This window comes from Chiloscyllium plagiosum, unplaced genomic scaffold (assembly GCF_037043375.1).
Source record: "Chiloscyllium plagiosum isolate Xiang-an unplaced genomic scaffold, Cpla_swu_hap1 HiC_scaffold_45, whole genome shotgun sequence".
NCBI classification, from domain to species: Eukaryota; Metazoa; Chordata; class Chondrichthyes; order Orectolobiformes; family Hemiscylliidae; genus Chiloscyllium; species Chiloscyllium plagiosum.
Window position 1 is genome coordinate 98,774,144 of NW_028270183.1, and position 21,989 is coordinate 98,796,132.

General features: G+C 45.5%; 1 long non-coding RNA gene across 1 annotated transcript; it reads right to left on the minus strand.

Moving 5' to 3' along the window:
• Positions 1-159: 159 nt before the first annotated feature.
• On the minus strand, positions 160-21,684 carry LOC148136827 (uncharacterized). The gene is made up of 3 exons (XR_015754452.1): positions 21,600-21,684; positions 17,804-17,908; positions 160-568 (listed from the first exon to the last, which is right to left on the minus strand). It is a non-coding gene; the product is annotated as an uncharacterized LOC148136827 (long non-coding RNA).
• Between the last annotated feature and the right edge of the window lie 305 nt (positions 21,685-21,989).

The window sequence follows — 21,989 nt, forward strand, 5'->3', positions numbered from 1 at the left end:
GATAGCAGCAGGAGGAGACCATTCAGCCTTTCAATCCTGCTCCACAATTCAATGGGAAACAGCTAACCATCCAGCTCAGTCTCCTGTCCCTGCTGTGCTCCAATCCTCTTTCATGACTTTACCTCGAAGAACTATATCGAAGTACTCCTTTGGTTTCACTGCCTTTTGTTCCAGTGACGTTGCGGTGTTACTGTGTGGGTGCAGGCAGGGGTAATGTGATGGTGCTGCCTCCTGGAGTATGTACTCAGCCTCCCTCATCATCCTGCAGTAACATCAACTGGGTTTTAGCAACTAGAGATAGAAACCGTTTCCAGGATATGGGCACCACTGGCTTAGCCAGCATTTATACCCCATCTCTCGTTACCCTTGAGAAGATGGTAGTGAGCTGCCGTCTTGAACCATTCACAGTCCATTTGGTGCAGATAGACCGACAATGCTGGGAGGTAGAGTGGTGCAGGATTTTGGCCGAATGATTCTCTATCTTTGGTTCTTCAAACACTGGGTAACTTCATCATGATCTGCACATGATTCTGAGATTTCATTCTGCAGATTTTCACCATCTCGCACCCTGTATAAAGGAATATGTACAGATTAGAAATACAGAACAGACAATTCTAGTTTCTCTGGAATATTTTTCCCCTTCCTTCCCCCAAAGCTGTAACCCTCCAGCCCACTTACTCTCTCCCATCATTCTGACTCTGCTACCCCCTAATGTACACCCTCCCCATTCTCATGGAGTTACTGATAAACAGATCCGTGGCACCACTTCCTGTCCCTGGTTAGACTCTGCACCCTTTCTGGGTTCACTTCCTTTCCCTTCAGTTGCTGCAAGTCAATAATGTAATAGCAGAATGAAACAAAAGGAAACAGAAAGGGAGGTGGCAGATCCTGGACAGAAGAACCTTCAGTCTGGGAGAATGGGTCAGATCCTTCTTTGTTTCCCATTAGTTGATTCCCACCATTACAATGAATTGGGGATGGAGAGTGGTCCTACTTGGGTGTAGTGACACTTTGACCCCCCAACTGATTAATACTATGAGCAGATGCATTCCTCCTCCAGCCAATCACAGTGTGAAATACTTTCCGCAAAGTATACTTACCCAAAGCACATGCTCCAAAACCCACCCATTTTCTGTACATGTACAGTGCTGGGTTTCCCCACACACGTGTGGTCCCTGCCTCAGGGCTTGTGGGAGTTGTAGTCCCCATGAAGCCACTGGAGCCCTGTCTCTGGGAAGTGATTGAAAAGTGTAGACTGGAGGGTGTTATGTATAGGATCGCCATTCAGACACACAGAACATATGGACTGTCACTGAGTTTTACTGAGACATCTGCTTCCACAATCTGATTTTCTGATGTAAGGAATATAGATTCAGCCAACTGGGGCGTGGGGTGGTTCATAGGAGGAACAGACTTTAAGCAGAGGTGGCTCAATGGTTAGCATTGCTGACTCACAGCGTCAGGGACCTGGATTTGATTCCAGCCTTAGGCGACTGTGAGGAGTTTACACGTTCTCCCCGTGTCTGTGCAAATTTCCTCTGGGTGCTCCAGTTTCATCTCTCAGTCCAAAGATGTGCAGGTTAAGTGGATTGGCCATGCTAAACTCCCACAGTGTCCATGCCTGTACAGGTTAAGCCATTAACCATGGGAAATACAGGGAATGGGTGAGTCTGAATGGGATGCTCATTATAGGGATGGTGTGGACTCTATGGACGAATACCCTATTTCTGCACTGGAGGGACTCTATTCTATTCTCATGAAGAAGAATGTACTTATCTCAATGTGCTGTGAATCTGGGGAATTCCTTATTCAAAATGCAGTGGATGCCAGGACAATGAGCAAATTTACTGAAGAGATACAGATGTTAAATTTGCAATGAGATGAAGGGTGAGAGAGAGCAGGTGGGAAAATCCAGCTGAGAGCGAGGTGAGCTCAATCATCATGGTCTTAAATGGTGGAGCTGGTTCGAAGGGCTGCATTGCCTCTCCTGGGCCCAGGGCTTATCTTCTTACGGTAATAACTGGACAGCTGAATCCAAAACTCACCACCTTCACCAAAGGAGATTTTCAGAAAAAGCAGGATAGTCAGGTGGATGAGATAGTGAGGAAGTATGTAGGAGATAATGATTTTGCAATTTTAAACTGAGGTGAGTTAAAAATCACAACAACAGGTTATAGTCCAGCAGGTTTAATTGGATCATGATGAATAAGCGACGCTCCGATATCGAGTGTGCTTCCAATTAAACCTGAGGGACTATAACCTGGCGTTGTGTGAATTTTAAAATTTTGTACACCCCAGTCCAACACCGGCATCTTCAAATCATGTGAACGGAGGGGAGACAGTGATGCATGGTTTTAGGCTGTGTAGTACATTCACACCGTCCAGAATACGGTATTGTGAATATCTATCCTGTACTTTATTACAAAGCCAAGGTCTCTGACAATGAAAACCAAAACACCCAGGTAACATCGCCTCACCTCATAATCTGATAAAAAGACTTGTGTTAAGTATGATTGAATTTAGAATATAGTTGGAAAGCGGGAAGATTAAATCCAATCCAGATCCTGTGCTTAAACAAAGGAGACTACAATAGGATGAAGCAGGAGTTGGCTAATGTAGACTGGAAGCAAAGACTTTAGGGTGGGACAGTTGACGGACAGTGGAGGAATATCAAAGATTTTTTCAAACTGCTCAGCAAAAGTATATATCAGTGAAAAGGGAGGACTGTAGGAAAAGGAGTAATCTGCCATGGGTGGCTAAGGAAATAAGGGAGTCTATCAAATTGAAATAGAAAGCATACAAATTGGCAAAGACCATGGAGAAACTAGGAGATTAGAAAAACTTTAAAGATCAACAGAAAGCCAGATGGGATTGAGTAGCTATCCCCAGGGCCAGAATAGCAGTTTACACTGCTAGAGGGGAACCTATTGTGTGGGGAACATATGGCCTCTGTAATTGTTGAAGCACTTAACTGTTACCATAGAGATAATCCTGATCAAGTTAAAACTCACAGCACACTGCAAAAGCTTATAGTCCAATAGGTTTATTTGAAAGTACAACATGGTGATGCGTGGTTTTTAACTTTGCCCACCCCGCTCCAACACCCGCTCTTCCACATCAGAATCCTGACAGACAGTCCCACTGAAACTGAAGTGCCTGTCAGATACCTGACTGAGCCACAGGGGTGTGGGAGAGGGGTATGTGATTTAACCACAAAGTGTTGAGCTGAACTTGACTTTTTAACTGCCGTTGCCATGGAGATAATATTGAGAGACAGCGTCCATTCAAAACCACAAACCACAAAGGTATAAGAATGGGAGTGGCACACCAGACGGGGGGTGGGGGGGGGGGGGGGTTACCTGATGCTGCCTGGAGGTGTTCTGCATGTACACTATCAAGGTACCTGCCATGTCTCATCAATAAAGACTCAAAGATGACCTCTCAGAGTTCTGTGCCCAGTTATTCCTATCCAGCAGGGTTCAGGAATATGAGTACACAGCAGTCAGTCTTCACAGTGGAGGATACGAAGAACATGCCAGTACTTGATAAGGAGACTGAGGAAGGTGAGGACCAAGAAACAACCATCATCACAAAAGCGTTAGAGCTGGGCAAGCTTATGGCGGTAAAGGTAGACAAGTCTCCTTGCTAAGATGAAATACATCCCAGGGTGCTACCAGAGATAGCAGGAGAAATAGTAAATATACTTGGAGACAGAGCATCCTAGAGCAGAGGCTGGCCCTTGGGCCCAAACCGATCAGAATGTCCATCCACGCGAACCCCATTTCCCTGCACTTGGCCCATCTGCTTCTGACCCTTTGCTATCCGTGTATTTGTCCAAATGTTTTTACATATTGTTAATATACCCACCTCAACCACTTCCACTGACAGCTCGGTCCATATACATACCACCCTCTGTGTAAAACAGTTGCACCTCAGGTTCCCTTTCATTCATTCTCCTGTAACCTTTAACTGATGCCCTCCAGTCCTCGATTCCCTGGTCAAAAGACTGAGTGCATTCACCTTACCCATGCCTCTCATGGTCTTATAGACTTCGAGAAAAGATCCCTCCTCTGTTTCCTCTGCTCTAAACAAAAAGAAAATCCTCGCTTGTCCAACCTCTTCCTATAACTCAGATCCCTGAGCCCTGGCAAAAATCCCTGTAAATTTCTTCTGCACTTTTTACAGTTTAATAACTGAAACCTACATTACATTCATCACATTTCCAGTATTTCCCCACGGCGCTAGAACCGATGCGACAACGCCAATGGAATACAAGCCACGATTGATAATTAACTCCTTTACAACAATCCCGTTTTCATCGTTTGTTCCATGGTGCAGGTGTCCTGGTCTCTTTTTGGTTGCATGGTTAATTAAAACCTTATCCTCATACAAAACAAATCTGTAACTTAATTGTTCCTGGAAAATGTTCCATGTTTTTCAGACTTTTAAAAACAAACGAACTCTCTCTCCACAGTCACCACACTAACATGGACTTGGCTGTGTCTCAGTAATGTTTCCAGTCACAGTGATATGTGAAATATTCACCCACGAACAGAATACACACCTTTCCTTCCACATGAAAAGGCCAATGATATCCAGATCAGCACGGATCAAGTAACTATCAAAACTGAACATGAAGTTCAATCTGAATTTCTCATCCGCAAATCCACCATTTCAGTACCGTACGGAGAAAACAAGATACCACCGTTAATACCGGAAGGATCTTTATAAGACAATGATAGTATTAAATTGTAGTTTCCTTGTTGCCCCAAAGCTTTAAATCTCAGTCTCACAATTTGTCTCTCTTGTTAACTGAAGACCAAATCAATCTCCTCACTTCTTTCCTCCACACCCAGTTCTCACACTCTCTCTCTCCTCTCCTTGAATTCAGCTTCCTAGCTCCTGCCTGCAGGCTATGAACCAAAAAAAAGGGGTAGCACGATGGCACTGCTGCCCCACAGCACTAGGGTCCCAGGTTCGATTCCAGCTTTGGGTGACTGTCTGTGTGGAGTTTGCACATTCTCTCCATGTCTGCGTGGATTTCCTCTGGGTGCTCCGATTTTTTCCCACAATCCAAAGATGCGCAGGTCATGTGAATTGGCAATGGGAAATGGGTCTGGGTGGGTTACTCTTCCGATGGTCGGTGTAGACTGGTTGGACCGAAGGGCCTGTTTCCACACTGTAGGAAATCGAATCTAATCAAGTATATTACTCTGACTCAGAGCCTCCTAGGTGTTGGTGAATCCTCCTCCCACCTCCCAGGGTTTCCTTCCTGGTCAGACCCAAACTGATTTTTTTTCCCCAATCTGGAATCTCTTATTTATTTTCCCCACACCGACCCTCTCATAAGAACCATCCTGCACACACTGGCCAAATCATATCTCGTTGAACTAAAGTGAACCAAATTAGAACTTTAAATGCTGGCCCATCCTTGTTCCTTTCCATAACATTCCTGAATCTTCACACGAGTTCTGATAGCTTTCTGCAAAATGCTCCCCCCCACTGATACCCCAACCACTTGTCACGATAGCAGGGCTGGGATCATGCCCCTGGGTTCTGTTCTCAGAGGGAGGAAGGGAGGGAGCAGCCAATGACAGATTAATCCCACACATCTACAGCCTCCCTCCCTGGCACTGACCCATACTGCACATACGCCAACAATTGGCCAGCACTGCGCCCGTGCACTGGTTGCCCCTCCGACAGAGGTAAAAACAATGACTGCAGATGCTGGAAACCAGATTCTGGATGAGTGGTGCTGGAAGAGCACAGCAATTCAGGCAGCATCGGAGGACAGGCAAAATCCGAGGCCTGTCCTCGGATTTTGCCTGTCCTCGGATGCTGCCTGAATTACTGTGCTCTTCCAGCACCACTAATTCAGAATCCAGCCCCTCCTACAGCGCATGCTCCAGATCACACAGGAGCCTGGGTGATTGACAGCATCTGCTGCCCAATAGAGTGGAGGGAGCGGGGCTGGAGGACTGGGACAATGGGATTGTCAACAATGAATGAATGTGGAGGACACTGGGGGATGGGCAGGTCAGTGAGGGACAGGAGCAGTGCAGCAGCAGGAGGGGATCCTGGACAAACTGAGCAATGGGAGAATCTGACAGACGAGAAACTACAGGGAAGATTCTGTTTGGAGGCTCAGGCAGGGACAGCTGGGAGCTTGGGCATGTTTTCCAATCAGCCGCTTCAAAGATGCTGTTACTCAACTTTGAACCCAAACCTCGTGGTTCAGAGGTAAGGACACTATCACCATTTCCTGGTGGGCTAGTGGAATGAAGGGAAGATTTTCTCAATCTCTCTCACATGGAATATCCATGAGCTCGTCCCACTTACTGTCAATGGTGGGGATGGAGGAGACAGAGCAGGCGGAAGGGACTGCCTTTCAAAACGAACTAACCGGCACTGGTGTTATTAACAAGATTCAAGACACAGTCACTAACACAAAGCTGGTGTACATGAACTTTATCCAGAATATTAACAGCTATAACTGGGTGACGCAGACCCCAATGTACAGAGTTAAGTCCTGGGTATTAATAACGGCTTTGTGTGTGAGAAATCACCTCTCATGAACATGAGTCAACTTTTTTGAAGAAGTAATAAAGAGGATTGATGAGGGCAAAGCGGTGGAAACATGGACATCAGTAAGGTGGTCAACAAGGTTCCCCATGGAAGACTGGTTAGCAAGGTTAGTTCTCAAGGAAGATAGCGAGAACTAGCCATTTGGATACAAAACTGGTTGAAAGGTAGAAGACAGAGGGTGGTGGTAGAAGGTTGCTTTTCAGGTTGGAGACCTGTAACCAGTGGAGTGCCACAAAGTATTGGTGCTGGATCCACTAATTTTCATCATTTATATAAATGATTTGGATGTGAATATTGGAAGTATTAGTAAGATGACACCAAAATTGGAGGTGTAGTGGACAGTGAAGAGGATTACCTCAGATTAAAACGGGATCTTGATCAGAGGGTCGAATATGCTGAGGACTGGCAGTTAGAGTTTAATTTAGATAAATGTGAGGTGCTTCATTTTGGAAAAGCAAATATTAGCAGGGTGTATACACTTAATGGTATAGTCCTCGGAAGTGTTCCTGAACAAAGAGACCTTGGAATGCAGGTTCATAGCTCCTTGAAAGCAATCGCAGGTAGATAGGATAGTGAAGAAGGTGTTTAGTATGCTTTCCTTTATTGGTCAGAGTACCGAGTACAGGAGTTGGGACGTCATATTGCGGTTGTACAGGACATTGGTTAGGTCACTCTTGGAATATTGCGTGCAATTCTGGTCTCCTTCCTATCAAATCAATATTGTGAAACTTGGAAGTGGCCAGAATAGTATTACAAGCATGTTGCCAGGGTTGGAGGATTTGAGCTACAGGGAGAGGCTGAATACACCGTTTTCCCTGGAGTGTCAGATGCTGATGGCTGACCTTATAGAGGTTTATAAAATCAGTAGGGGCATGGATATGGTAAATACACAAGGTATTTTCCCTGCGGTGGGGGTGGAGGCACGATGGGGTGTGGGAGACCGAGGCGGGGGGAGAAACCGACAGGCGAGGGAGACGGTTATTATACAGATCTGCAACACAACCCTGTTCCTGTTTTCTCCCTGTCCCCTTCAATCCCTCTGAAGAGCTCAGAACAAGTGCATAGTCCCTGGAAAGTAGAGCTTTAGGGTGACCAAGGGCTGAAGGTTGCATTTGGGACGCTGACCTTTATTGGTCTGTGCATTTATCAATAAATGGACCGGGGTTCAATTCCACTGTCCTTGATTCATGTCTGTGGCCAAAGACACGCCTGTCTCTGATCCTGACTAGTGGATCCCCTCTCACTATAGCTCTGCCATTCTCCCTCCTCCCGTTCTGTGCAGCGGAGCTATCTGTGGTGTCATGAACCTGGCTGTTGCTGATTTCCCCTGAGAGTCCACCCCACCTGTTCCCAACCTTATAGAATCCCAAGCGGTGCACAGTATCTGTTTGAGAAGGGGAATGATCACTGGTGAGTCCTGCACTTCCTTCCTGAGCCTTTTACTTGATCTGATGGTCACCCATTCCCTTTCTGCCTGTGTAACTCTCCCCTGCAGTGTGACTAACTCACTAACCGTGCTGTCCCTAACATTCTCAGTATTGCTCCACAGTGAGTCCACTCACAACTCCAGGTCTGAAAAACAGTTTCTCAGTAGCTGCAGATGGACACACTGCCTGCACACATAGCCGTCACGGACACTGGAAGCATCCCTTATGTCCCACATTGTGCAAGAGGAGCACACCACAGGTCTGAGGTCTCCTGTAACAACATCTCACTACATTCATCTAGTTACTCCCATTAAGAGAATTTAAATAAGTGAGCAACCTTCCTTCACTTCAAACATGCCCATTATACTAAAAACAATCTTTACTTAAGCTGATCTGTTGTACTTTTAAAAACTTAAATACTCCACAGGTATCACTGGCAAATTGACTATTCCCATTGGGACTGTGAATTTCTGAATGGCCTGAAGTAAAACAGAGTTTCAGCTTCACCTTCTCCCTGTCTCATCTCAATTTGTTTACATCCAACTCCAAAACACTCTCATTGATCCAAGCAGCCCTCACAGTGCAGCCCAGTCATTTTCATTGTCTGCTCACACCTACACTGCCCTCAGCCTCCTGTACTGTTCCAATGCATCTCAATGGGAGCTCAGGGACTGCATCTCATCTCTCAATTCAGCCCTTTGTATCCCCAGAGTCATCATGGACTTCAGCAGTTTCTGAATGAACAGACAGTTGTCAGAATCTGGAACGTTCCAACTGAAATGGTGCTGGAATTTGAGTCCACAAGGAATTTCAATGAGAAATTTGCAGGGAATTGGAAGTAGGGAGTTTACAGGTTAACATCATAAAGTGGATGATTGTGACTAAATCTGACAGTTCCTGCAAAGAGACGAGGCGTAATATGGATAAATCTGTGCTCTCTCTCAGACCAATACCTCCTTCCACAGCTACAGGGCCAAGAATTAAACACATACCCAAAGGGTGATCCAACCATTCTGCTTTTGTCTTGACAAAAATATTGAAGATATTTTCCCACAGTCAGAACAGATAAACCTTTCTCCTTTCACAGTTAAATGCCAATGATATTCAGATCGTGATGACTCTGTGGACTGTAGAAACTTGCTTTTGAGATCCCAGTCTCAATTATTCTCAATTAAGATCCTATAAAATGAATTCACAAAACGAAGCTCATAGTTAGTGCAAGATGAATAGTGAAGGCAAACACTTCTTTTGGTATGTGTTGGATGCTCCTCTTGAAATCGCACCGCCCCCAACCAGGAAGAAGACACGTGCATGCTCCTTGCTGTACCTTGGTCCCAGATAAAGATGACAGCCATAACCCAGCACCTCTCACTGCCTGAGGCCCAAGCCATCTTCCACTTTGCTGCAGACGTGGGACCAGGAGTTTCTAATTCTCTTAACGACCTGCACAGAGTGTAACTAAATCCTCCCAGTCTATACTGATACATTTCATCCAGTTTCTGCTGCCACTGTCCCCTTTCCCGTTTCCTCCTCCTGCACACACCAAGGGTCATCACGAGTCCAGTGACCCTTCCTCAGAACCGATGGCAGCTGGGAAAATTAGAATCCCCACAGGAAATAGGCCCTTCGGCCCAACAATTCCACACCCACCCAGACCCATTCCCCTACCCTATTACTCACCATTTCCCCGGACGAATGCACATCCCTGAACACTATGGGAAATTTAGCTGGGCCAATTCTCCTAACCTGCACATCTTTGGACTACAGGATATAGGGGTTAAAGAGTAAATAATAGGTGGGGACAGAGCCCAAAGAGAGATTGGAACATTTGGAAAGACAAAAGAGTGGATAACGATCCGGCTGGGAGGGCGGAAAGCTGTTAATGGAGGAGGCAGGAACCTGATAGCATCTCAGTAGCGGTGGTGGAAATGGCGGCTGATGATCTACGATCTGTTGCAAAAAAGACCCGAAGCATCCAGTTGCCCCCCACTTTAACACACAAGGCTGTTCCCAGGCCAACATCTCTGTCTCATGCATACTGCAGTGTTCCACTGAAGCTTGATGCAAGCTGGCAGAACACTTCAGAACATACCAAATGGCCTCCGATTTCAAGGACTGCAATTTCCCCTCCCGTGTATCTCCTCCACTTCCCACACCACTGCCCTTGGAACCCACACCTCCAACTGCAACAAGGATGGAAACCCCCTAGTCCTCACCTTCCACCCAGATACAATGCATCATCGTCTGCCATTTCCACCAACTACAATCAGACCTCACCACCAGAGATATATTTCCCTCCCCACCCCTCCCACATCCAACAGAGATTTTCCTGCACATCCAAACACCTCACCTTTTGTGTCCTTTGCTCTCGATGCGGTCTCCTTTACAGTGGGGAGTCAGGATGCCAACTTGTGGAACATTTCAGCGAACATGCACCAACCAACCCCACCGCCCTGTGGCCAACCAGTTCAGCTACCCCCCTCTGCCGCCACGCTGCCAAGGACATGCAATTCCTGGGTGTCATCCACCCCCAAATCCGAGCCACCCGACGCCTGGAGGAAGAACACCTCATCTTCCACCTTGGGACCTTTCAACCACACAGCATCAAGGTTTCCCCATCTCCTCTCCCCCACCTCATCACAGATTCAACCCACCAACTCAGCACTGGCCTCTTGAACTGTCCCACCTGTCCATCATCCTTCCCAATTATCCGTTCCACCCTCTCACCACTACCCCATCTACTGGATTAGTGGTGCTGGAAGAGCACAGCAGTTCAGGCAGCATCCAAGGAGCTTTGAAATCGGCGTTTCAGGCAAAAGACCTTCATCAGGAAGGGCTTTTGCCCGAAACGCCGATTTCAAAGCTCCTTGGATGCTGCCTGAACTGCTGTGCTCTTCCAGCACCACTAATACAGAATCTGGTTTCCAGCATCTGCAGTCATTGTTTTTACTACCCCATCTACATCTACCTAGCCTGTTCCTAGCTCCCTACCCCCAACCCCACACACCCCTCCCTATTTATCTCTCAGCCAGCTTCCCCCACTCCCACATTTCTGATGAAGTGCCTATATGCCCAATATGTCGATTCTTCTATTCTTTGGATGCTGCCTGAATTGCTGTGCTTTTCCAGCGCCACACTTTAAAGCAAGTTGGAAGAACAACACCTCATCTCCCACTCGGGGACCCTGCAATCCTCTGGCTTCAACATCGAATTCACTACTTTTAGGTCCTGAACTCTCCCACGTTCTAGTTTCGTTGCCCCCTGCCTCACATACCAGGCCTTGTTATTACATAGCCTGCTATTACACACTACCTATGGATAACCACTAACAGTCCCCATAAACAGCTATTTACTCTCCCCCAGACAGGATAACCTTTGTCCAACTGCTCCGATCTCTCTCTCTTTGGACTTTATCCCCACCTATCATTTACTCCTTAACCTCTACCTTCTGCATATAAACCAATAGTTTTTTCTCAGTCATATCAGTCCCTGAGGAAGCGTCACCGGATCCAACATGCAAACTGATTTCTCTTCACAGATGCTGTCAGATCTGCGGAGCTTTTCCAGTACCTTCTGGTTGTTGTGTGTGATTTACAGCATCCGCAGTTCTTTTTGGTTTTAATTTCCCCCAAGTATTTCTTTCAGGTCTAGCAGACTGAAACCGTGTTTATTAACCCTCCCAGCCCACACTAACTCCGTCTCTCTCCCAGTCCCTTCACACTCACTGCGACTCCTCCCCCCTCACAGTGACACTGCGCCTGCAAAGCTCATGGTCAGGTGTTGGCCCGCTGGACCCACCCCTCATTCACTTCTATTGGCTGGAGGATCACGCCAACTGTCCTATTGGTCTGAAGCTGTGTCAATCAGCCAGGCTCCATTGTGACATAAGTGGTGGGATCCTCCCAGGTGCATCAGAGGCTGAGGGGTGACCTCAAAGGTTTATTAAATCATGAGAGGCATGGGTAGGATAAATAGACAAGGTCTCTTCCCTGGGATGGAGGACTCCAGAGCGAGAGGACATAGGTTTAAGATTAGATTAGATTAGATTAGATTAGATTAGATTAGATTAGATTAGATTAGATTACAGTGTGGAAACAGGTCCTTCGACCCAACAAGTCCACACCGACCCGCCGAAGCGGAACCCACCCAAACCCCTACATTTACCCCTTACCGAACACTACGGGCAATTTAGTATGGCCAATTCACCTGACCCTGCACATCTTTTTGGATGGTGGGAGGAAACCGGAGCACCCGGAGGAAACCAACGCAGACATGGGGAGAACGTGCAAACTCCACACAGTCAGTCGCTTGAGGCGGGAATTAAACCCGGGTCTCTGGCGCTGTGAGGCAGCAATGCTAACCACTGTGCCACCGTGCCGCCCAAAATGAGAAGGGAAAGATTTAAAATGGATCTGAGGGGCAATTTCTTTCACACTGGAGTTGGTGCGTGGATGGAATCTTCTCTCGGGAAGTGGAGCAGGTTGGTACAATTATACCATTTGGCATCTGGATGGGTATATGAATAGTAAGGGAGTAGAGGGATATGTGCCAAGTGTTGGCAAATGGGACTAGATTAGGTTCGGATATCTAGTCGGCATAGACCAGTTTAACCAAAGAGTGTGTTTTCATGCTGTACATGTCTATGGCTCTGCCCTGTGATGAGCTTCATCATTCACAGTGAATGGGACAGTATCTTAGAACAGGGGCTGGGGGCTATTCAGCCCATTGGGGCTGTACACTCTCCCTCTGGAGATGGTGCCAGTCAGTCCCAACTCACCTTCCATTTGGACATAGCCTTCCAAATCCTTCCTTCAAAAAAGAAAATTGCAAATTTATTTTGACAATAACTACTGAATCTGCATCCATCTGTCAATCAAACTGTTCCAGATGCTCAGAACTTACTGAGTCAAATAATCTTCACGTTTTTACCCTGCATTATTTGCCAGTTACCTGAAAGTAGTTCATAAAAATTGTGACAATGTTAATAATTTCTCATGCTGTCTCTATGTAAATTAAATTTACTGGAAACAATTCTGCTCCTCGTTGAAATCACTGCTTAACCTTCTCAGCTCCAAGGAGAATTTTCTGACCTTCTGCTAACTCTCTATAAAAGAGAAACCGATCTTAATTTTAATTTATTAGTGTCATAGAAATGTACAGCACAGAAACTGACCGCTTGGTCCAACTTGTCCATGCCCACCAGATATCCTAAATTAATCTCATCCCATTTGCCAGGACTTGGCTCATATCCTTCTCAAACTTGCCTGATCACATATCCAATCAGATGCCTTTTAAATGTTGCAATTGTACCAGCCTCCACACTTTCTCTAGCAGCTCATTCCGTCCACATACCATGTTCAGCTTGAAAACATTGCCCTTCACATCCCTTTTAAATCTTTTCCCTCACAACTTAAGCCTGTGCTCTCTTGTTTTGGACCCACCTAACGTGGGAAAAATGACCCTGGCTGTTCACCCTCACCATGTTCCTCACGAGTGTATCAACCACTGAGTTCACCTCTCAGCATGCGATGCCCCAGGGAAAACAACCCCAGCCAATTCAGCCTCTCCCTATATCTCAAACTCTCAACCCTGGCAACATCTTTGTGCATCTTTTCTGAATCCTTTCAAGTTTCACAACATCATTCCTATAGCGGGGAGACGAGGACTGAAAGCATAATTCGAGAAGTAGCTGAATCAATGCCCTGTCCGGCCCCAAAATAATGTCGCAACTCCTATACTCAATACAAAACACCTTCTTCACTAGCCTACCTAAGATTCCACTTACAAGGAAGTGTGAACCTGCATTCCAAGGTCTCTTTGTTCAGCAACACACCCCAAGACCTCCTCATTAAGTGTACAAGCCCTGCTCTGATTGGCTTTTTTCCAAAATGCAGAACCTCATATTTATCTAAATTAAACCCATCTGCCCCTCCTTAGCCCATTTAATTGAAGTCCCAATGTACTGAGGTAAACTTCTTCACTGCCCATTACATCTCCAATTTTGGTGTCTAGTGTAAACCTACTAACCATACCTCATATATTCACATAGAAATCATTGATATACAGGACAAAAAGCAGTGGACCCAGCATCCATCCTGACAGCATATTTCTCACACAGTTGTTGGGTTGGGTAAGTTGTTGGCATGGACGGTACGGACTGAAGGGTCTGTTTCCATGTTATATATCTCCATACCTTCTAGACAATTCTGTATCTAAATAGCTAGTCCTCCCTGTATTCTACAGTCTCAAACTTGCTAACCGGTCTGTTATGTAGAACCGTGTGTCTTCCTGGAGTCCAAGTTAGTGACTTCCATGTACAAAGCCATGCTGCCTCTCCCTCATCACTTCTTGCCTTTCCAATTACATGTAAATCATGTCCCTGAGAATCACATCCAACAACTTCTCTGCCACTGATTTCAGGCTCACTGGTCTATTGTTCCCTGGCCTTTCCTTCCCACCTTTCTCAAATAATTGTGCCCAGCTTCCAGCACCTCACCTGTGACAATCAATGACACAAATATCTCAGCGAGGGGTCCAGCAAACACTTCCTTCGATTCCCACAAAGTTCTGGGTTACACCTGAGCAGGTCCCAGGGATTATTCCACCTTGCTACCGTTTAAGACATCCAGTACCCCCTCCTCTGTAATATGGACACTTATCACGTTATCACTATTTATTTCTCCAAACACTCTAGCTGCCACATCCTCTTTCAGTAAAAGAATCTCATATAGAATCTCTCTCACCTCCTGCGGTTCCACAGACAGCCTTGATGATTTTTGCGGGTACCTATTCTCTGCCTGGTTATCGTTTGTCCTTAGTGTATTTGTACAATCACTTTGGATTCTCCTTAAACCTATTTCCTAAAGCTATCTCATGTCCCCTTTTTGCCCTCCTGGTTTACCTCGAGTATACTCCTACTGCCCCTATACTCCTCTAGGAATTCACACAAACACAGCTCTCTGTACCTGCCATATCCCTCCTTCACTTTCTTGACCAGGTCCACAATTTCTTTCGTCAGGCAGCATTCTTTACACCTACCAGCCTTGGCCTTAACAGGAACATACTGTCTATGTACTCTCATTGTCGCAGGCCTATGGAGGCAATGGCAGATGAGGATACAGAAGCAATTATTCTCAGTAAAGAGGTAATGTTGGGAAAGATAACAGCCTAAAGGTAGATGGGTCTCCTGACTCTGATGGAATGCATCCCGGGAAAAAAGAAAAGATGGCGGGGGGTGGGATAGCAATTCGTAATAATTCATTAAAAGTTGTTGGATTCTGGGATAGTTTTGACAGACTGGAAGCTGCGAATGTGGTGCCACTATTTTTCAAAAAGGATCCGTTAGCTTAACGTCTGTAGTGGAGAAAATGCTTGAACCTCTCAAGGAAGTAGTGGTGAGATATTTGGGTAGAAATTGTCTACTATTTGCAATTTACACAAATGTTTTGGAGTTGAGGACCAAGTGTTCGGTGTCAGAGTTCACATTTGATACGAAGATGAGGTAAAGCAATGTCTGCAGAGGCCACTGTCAGTCTGGACAGGGATACAGATCGGTTAAGTGAGTGGGTAAGGGTCTGGCAGATGGAGTTCAATGTTGGAAAATGTGAGGTCATCCATTTTAGTCGGACGAACAGCAAACTGGATGATGAAATGGTGAAAACTTGCAGCATGCTGCTGTGCGGTGGGAGCTGGGTGTCCTTCTGCATGAATCACAGGAAGTTGGTTTGCAGCTCCAGCAGGTAATTAAGACAGTGAAGGGAATATTATCCTTTCATGCGAGAGGGATGGTTATGCTGCTGGTGAGGCCACACCTGGGGAACTGTGTATAGGTTTGGTCCCCTTACATTAGCAAGGATGTACTGGCACTGGAGGGAGTACAGAGGAGGTTCATTAGTTTGAGTTGGGAGTTGAGAGGGTTGGCGTATGTGGAGATTGAGAAAACTGGTTCTCTTGTCATTGTAATTTAGAAGAATGGGAGTTTGGATAGGAAACAATAAAATTATGACGGGAGTAGATAAGATAGAAGCAGGGAGGCTATTTCCACTGGGGGCAGGTCAAACAACAGAGCATTACCTCAAAATAAGGGGGATCAGAATTAGGACTGAGCTCAGGAGGAGCTTCTTCAGCTAAAGGGTTGTGAATCTGTGGAATTCCCTGCTGAGTGCAGCATTTGACGTTATCAACTTGCATGCCTTTAAGGCAAAATGTAGATTTGTGAACAGGAAAAGAATTAAGGGTTATGGTGAGAGAGCAGGAATGTGGAGCTGAGGCCATGAGAAGATCAGCCCTGATCTTGTTGAATGGCAGAGCAGGCTTGAGGGGGCAGGTGAAAGTTCTTGCCTTGTGCCATCAAAATTGGCCTTTGTCCAATTCAGATCCTTAACGTTTAGATCTGATATATTATTTCCTATAACTATTTTAAAAATAGTAGAATTATCAGAGAATCCCAACAGTGTAGAAGCAGGTCATTCAGCCTATCACATTGATACTGACCCTGAGAGCCTCTTAACCTCCCGCTGTAACATTGCATTTCCCAGGGCAACCCAACGTACTCATCCCTGAACATTATGGGCAATTCAGCCTGGACAATCCACCCAACCTGCACATCTTTGGACTGTGGGAGGAAACCAGAAGAACCAGATGAAATCCATGCAGAAACCCCTAATAAAATGATCATCCCTTTCTTATTTCCCAGTTCCACCTAAATAACTTCACTGGGCGTACTCCCAGGAATATCCTCCCTAAGAAAAAACATAATGCTATCTCGAATCAAAAATGCCACTCCCCCTCCTCTCTCGTCCCCCTTTCTATTCTTCCTGTAGCATCTATACCCTGGAACATTAAGCTGCCAGGCCTATCCATCCCTGAGTGATGCCTCTGTAATTGCTATAATATCCCAGTGCCATGTTCAAAACCATACCTTGAGCTCATCTGCCTTCCCTGTCAGGCCTCTTCTATTGAAGTAAATGCAGTGCAACTGCTCAGTCCGACTTCATTCGTGCCTTGCCCTTGCCTGCCTTGACTATTTGATTTCTGAACTGTACCAGCCTCAGACATATCTCTTTCCTCACTACCTTCTTGGGTTTACACCCACTCTCTCACTCGTTTAATGCCTCCCGAGTATCACCAGCAAGTCTCCCTGCCTAGAAATTAGACACCTTCCAATTCAGGTACAATCCATCCTTCTTATGCAGGTCAACTCTCCTCCAGAGGAGATCACAACGGTCCACAAAATGTGAATCCTTTTCCCCTGCACCAGCTCCTTAGCCACTCATTGAGCACCTCCTCCTCCTCCGTAATATGGACATTTTTCAAGATGTCACCATTTATTTCCCCACATTCTATATCTCCCATGTACTTCTTCACAGTAAACACTGATGCAAAATACTTGTTTCCCTATCTCGGCCATCGCCTGCAGCTCCACACAATGGCTGCCTTGCTGATCTTTGAGGGTCTCTATTTTCTCCCTAGTTAGCCTTTTGTTCCTCATATATTTACAAAAGCCCTTCGGATTATCCTTAACCCTATTCGCCAAAGCTATCTCACGTCCCTTTTTTGCCTCTTGATTTCCCTCTTAATTATACTCCTACTGCCTTTATACTCAAAAATTTTTTGGATTGGAATAAATGCAAAATATAACATCCTGACAAAACAAACGAGGGTAGGACTTACACTCAATAAAAGTACGGCCTTGAGTAGTGATATGGGAACAAAGAGACCAAGGGCTTCACGTCTTTGACGTTTGTGTTACGTGTAGACAGGGTGGTTAAGAAGGTGCTTAGCACACTTACCTTCATTGTTCAGACCTTTGAGTACAGGAGTTGGGACGTTATGTTGAGGATGTACAGGATATTGGAGAGGCCTCTTCTGGAATACTCTGTCCGGTTCTGGTTGCGCTGTTATAGGAAGCATATTATTAAATTGGATCAGGTTCAGGAGAGATTTACCTGCATGTTGCCATGAATGGAGGGATTGTGTTCTAAGGAGAGGCTGGATAGGCTGGAAGTTTTTCACTGGCGTGCACGAGGTTGAGGGGTGACCTTATTAGAGGCTTATAAAATCAGAAAGAGTGTAGATAAGGTGAAAACCCGGGGGAGAGGGGAATTCAAAACTCGGGTGCATTCATTTTGAGAAGAAATGAGAAAGGTTTCAGAAAAGACATTAGGATTTTTTTTAAAACTGTATACGTGTGAAATGAACTTCCAGAGGAAGTGGTGGCTGTGAATACAATTACAATATTTAAAAGACATTCAGATTCGTGCATAAATAGGAAATATTTGGATGGATGTGGACTAAGCGGTGGCAAGTACAATTAGTTCAGTTTGGAATTATGGTTGGCATGGACTGGTTGGACCACATGGCCTGTTTCCTTGCTGTATAACATTATGGCTCTAATCCTCACTAACTCGAAATTCCTCCATCCTCAACTCTCCCGATCATTGTCACTCCATCCAGCCTCACAACTCTTCCTTATTTATATAATTCCTCACCAGCCACAGAACGCTCCCTATCTCATGTCCTCCAGTTTCTCAAATCTCTGCGATATGTGCCTTTCTTCAGTTCCAGCCTTGAGGATGCCCTCATTCACTCCGATTGGTTGGAAGACAAACTGGTACGGCCTGGTCCTCCAGTATGCCCTCTGCCTCCTATTGGCCTGCGCTGACATCAATCATTGGGGCCCATTGTCAGGTGAGTGGTGGGATCCTGCCTCTCTCTGCCCTCACAGTGAATGGGGCAGTATCACAGAGCACAGAGGTTGGGGCTATTCAGCCCATTTGGGATGTACCCTCTCCCTCTGGAGATGCTGCATATCTGTCCCAATTCCCTTCCCATTTGCCAATGCCCCCCCAAATCTTCCCTTAAAAAGTAAAATTCCAAATCTGTTTATGAATAACTGCTGAGTGTGTCCAGCTGCATTCAGACTGTTCCAGATGCTTGGAACTTACTGAATAAAATAATGTTCACATTATTTGCCAATTACCTGAAAATAGTTACTAAAATTGTGACATTGTTAACATTTCCCCTCTCTCTGCAGATTAGCTATTCTAGAAACAAATTTGCACCTCGTCAAAATCACTGCTGAACCTTCTCAGCTCCAAGGTCAATTATCTGTGCTTCTGCTAACTCTCCACAAAAGAGGAACACATCTTATTTTCATTTATTAGTGTCATAGAGATGTACAGCACAGAAACAGACCTTTTGTCTAATTTGTCCATGCCAACTAGGAATCCTCAACAAATGGAGCCCCATTTGCCAGCTATTGGTCCGTATCATTGGAAACTCTTCCTCTTCATGTACCCAATCGGATGCCTTTCAAACGTTGTAAATGTATCAGCCTCCACTTCTTCATCTGGCAGCTCATTCCACACATACACCACACACAGCTTGAAAACTTTGCCCCTCAGATCCGTTTTTAAACTTTGCCCTCTCAACTTAAGCCCATGTGATCTTGTTTTGAACCCACCTACTTGGGGGGAAAAGACCTTATCCATGCCCTTCATGATTTTATAAATCTCCATGAAGTCACCTCTCAGTCTTTGACTCTCCAGGGAAATTAACCCCGGCGTATTCAGCCTCCCCCTGTAGCCCAAATCCTCCAACCCGAGCAAAATCTTTGTAAATCTTGTCTGAACTCATTCAAGATTCACAACATCCTTTCCAGAACAGGGAATTTCGAACTTAAAACAGAATTCCTGAAATGGCTTAATCAATGTCCTGTCCAACCACAATTTGACGTCCAAGCTTTTGTACTCAATGCATTGACCAATAAATATAAGCATACCAAACCCCACCTTCACTAGTCTGCCGACCTGCGACTCTCCTTTCAAGGAACAATGAACCTGCACTCCATGGTCTCTATGTTCAGCAACATTCCCAAGGACTTTCCCATTAAGTGTACAAGTCCTGCTCTGATTTGCCTTTCCAAAATCCAACAGCTTACATTTGTCTAAATTGAACCCAGCCTGCCATTCCTCGCTCCAATGGCCCATCTGGTCAAGATACTGTTGCATTCTGAACTCACCTTCTTCATTGTCCGCGACACCTCCAATTTTGGTGTCTTCTGTAAACCCACTGACCATACCTCATAGATTCATATCCAAGTCATTTATTTAAGGACCCAATATCTATTCCTGCAGGACAATGCTGCTCACAGGCCTCCAGTCCGCAAAGCTACCCTCCATCACCACCCTCTGCCTCCTACCTTCAAGCCAGTTTTGTATCCAAATGGCTTATTCTCCCAACATTTCATGTTATCTAACCTTGCTAACCAGTCTGCTTTGTGGAACATCGTTCATTGTCCATATAGACAACGTCCACAGTCTGCCTTCATCAATCATCTTTGTCACATCTTCAAAAAAACTCAATCAAGTTAGAGAGAGAGAATTTACCACACATAAAGCCATGTTAGCTATCCCTAATCAATCCTTGTCTTTCCAAATACATGTAAACCCTGTCCCTCAGAATCCCTTCCAACAACTTACCTACCACTGACGTTAGGTTGACTGTTCTCTTGGTCCCTGGGCTTTCCTTACCACCTTTTTAAAATAATGGCACCCATCTTCCAGCATCTTACCTGTCACAAACAATGATATAAATACTTTAGGGAGGGGCACTGCCATCACCTCCCTAGCTTTCCACAAATTTCTGGGATACACCTGATCAGGTCCCAGGGATTTATCCACCTTGCTAATGTTTAAGACATCCAGTACTTCCTCCTCTGTAATATAGACACTTTTCAAGTTACCACTATTTATTTCTCCAAACTCTCTAGAATAGAATAGCATAATAATTCTCCCACCTCCTGTTGTTCCATAGATGGCCTTGTTGATCTTTAAGGGGTCCTATTCTCTGTCCGGTTATTATTTTATCCTTAATGTATTTGTAAAATCTCTTTGGATTCTCCTTAAACTATTTCCTAGAGATATTTCAAGTCCCCTTTTTGCTCTCCTGATTACCCTCGAGTATACTGCTGTAAAAACGTGATTCTGTCCTCTCAATTCCTCCGCCTCTGCCATATCTGCTCCCAGGAGAAGCAATTCCACTCCAGGACATCCCAGAAAGGGTTCCTCTTTCACGGACCAGATTTCCCTCCCACTTGATCAACAATGCACTCCAACGCATATCCTCCACTTCCTGTACCTCCGCCTTCCCCCCACCCCTCCAACCACAATAAGAATATAATCTCCCATTCCTCACCTGCCACCCACTAATCGCCATTAACCTCTGCTATGTCCGCTACCTACAGTCAGACCCCACCACCAGGGATATATCTCCCTCCCCAGCCCTTTCTATCTGCTGCAGAGATCATGGGAACTTTGGTGCTGATGTGCTGCCCCACGGATGCCTCAGTCACTCACCCTGCCAAATGGCCGAGTGAGATTATCACCAGATGGATAATCCAGACACCCAGATAACGTTCTGGGGCCCAGGGTTTGGATTCCGTCATGGCAGACAGTGGAATGTGAATTCAATAAAAATTTGGAATTAAGAATCTATTAAAGATCATGAGTCCATTGTTGATTATTACGAAAACAAATCTCATCAGATTCGCTAATATCCTTCAGGGAAGGAATCTGCCATCCTTACCTGGTCTGGCCTACATGTGACTCCAGACCCACAGCAATGTGGTTGACTCTTTACTGCCCTTTGAGCCCAGTCAGTGACATCCTCATCCTGTGAATGAATAACAAAGAAGGTCAAGTCTTGTACACAACCATACTATTCTTACAGAGAAGTCATCTCTTTGTAAACTTGCTTCTCAACTCCCTGCTGACTATTGGGGAGTGGGGCGGGGGGGGGGGGGGGGGGGGGGTCAATAGTACCATCCCAATAAGGAGATCATCCCTTTCTTATTTCTCAGTTCCACCTGTATAACCTGCCTGGATGTACTCCCAGGAATTCCCTCTTGAAGACCAGCTGTAATGTTATCCATAATAAAAAATAGCTCTGCCCCTGCTCTGTTGCCCCCTTTATATC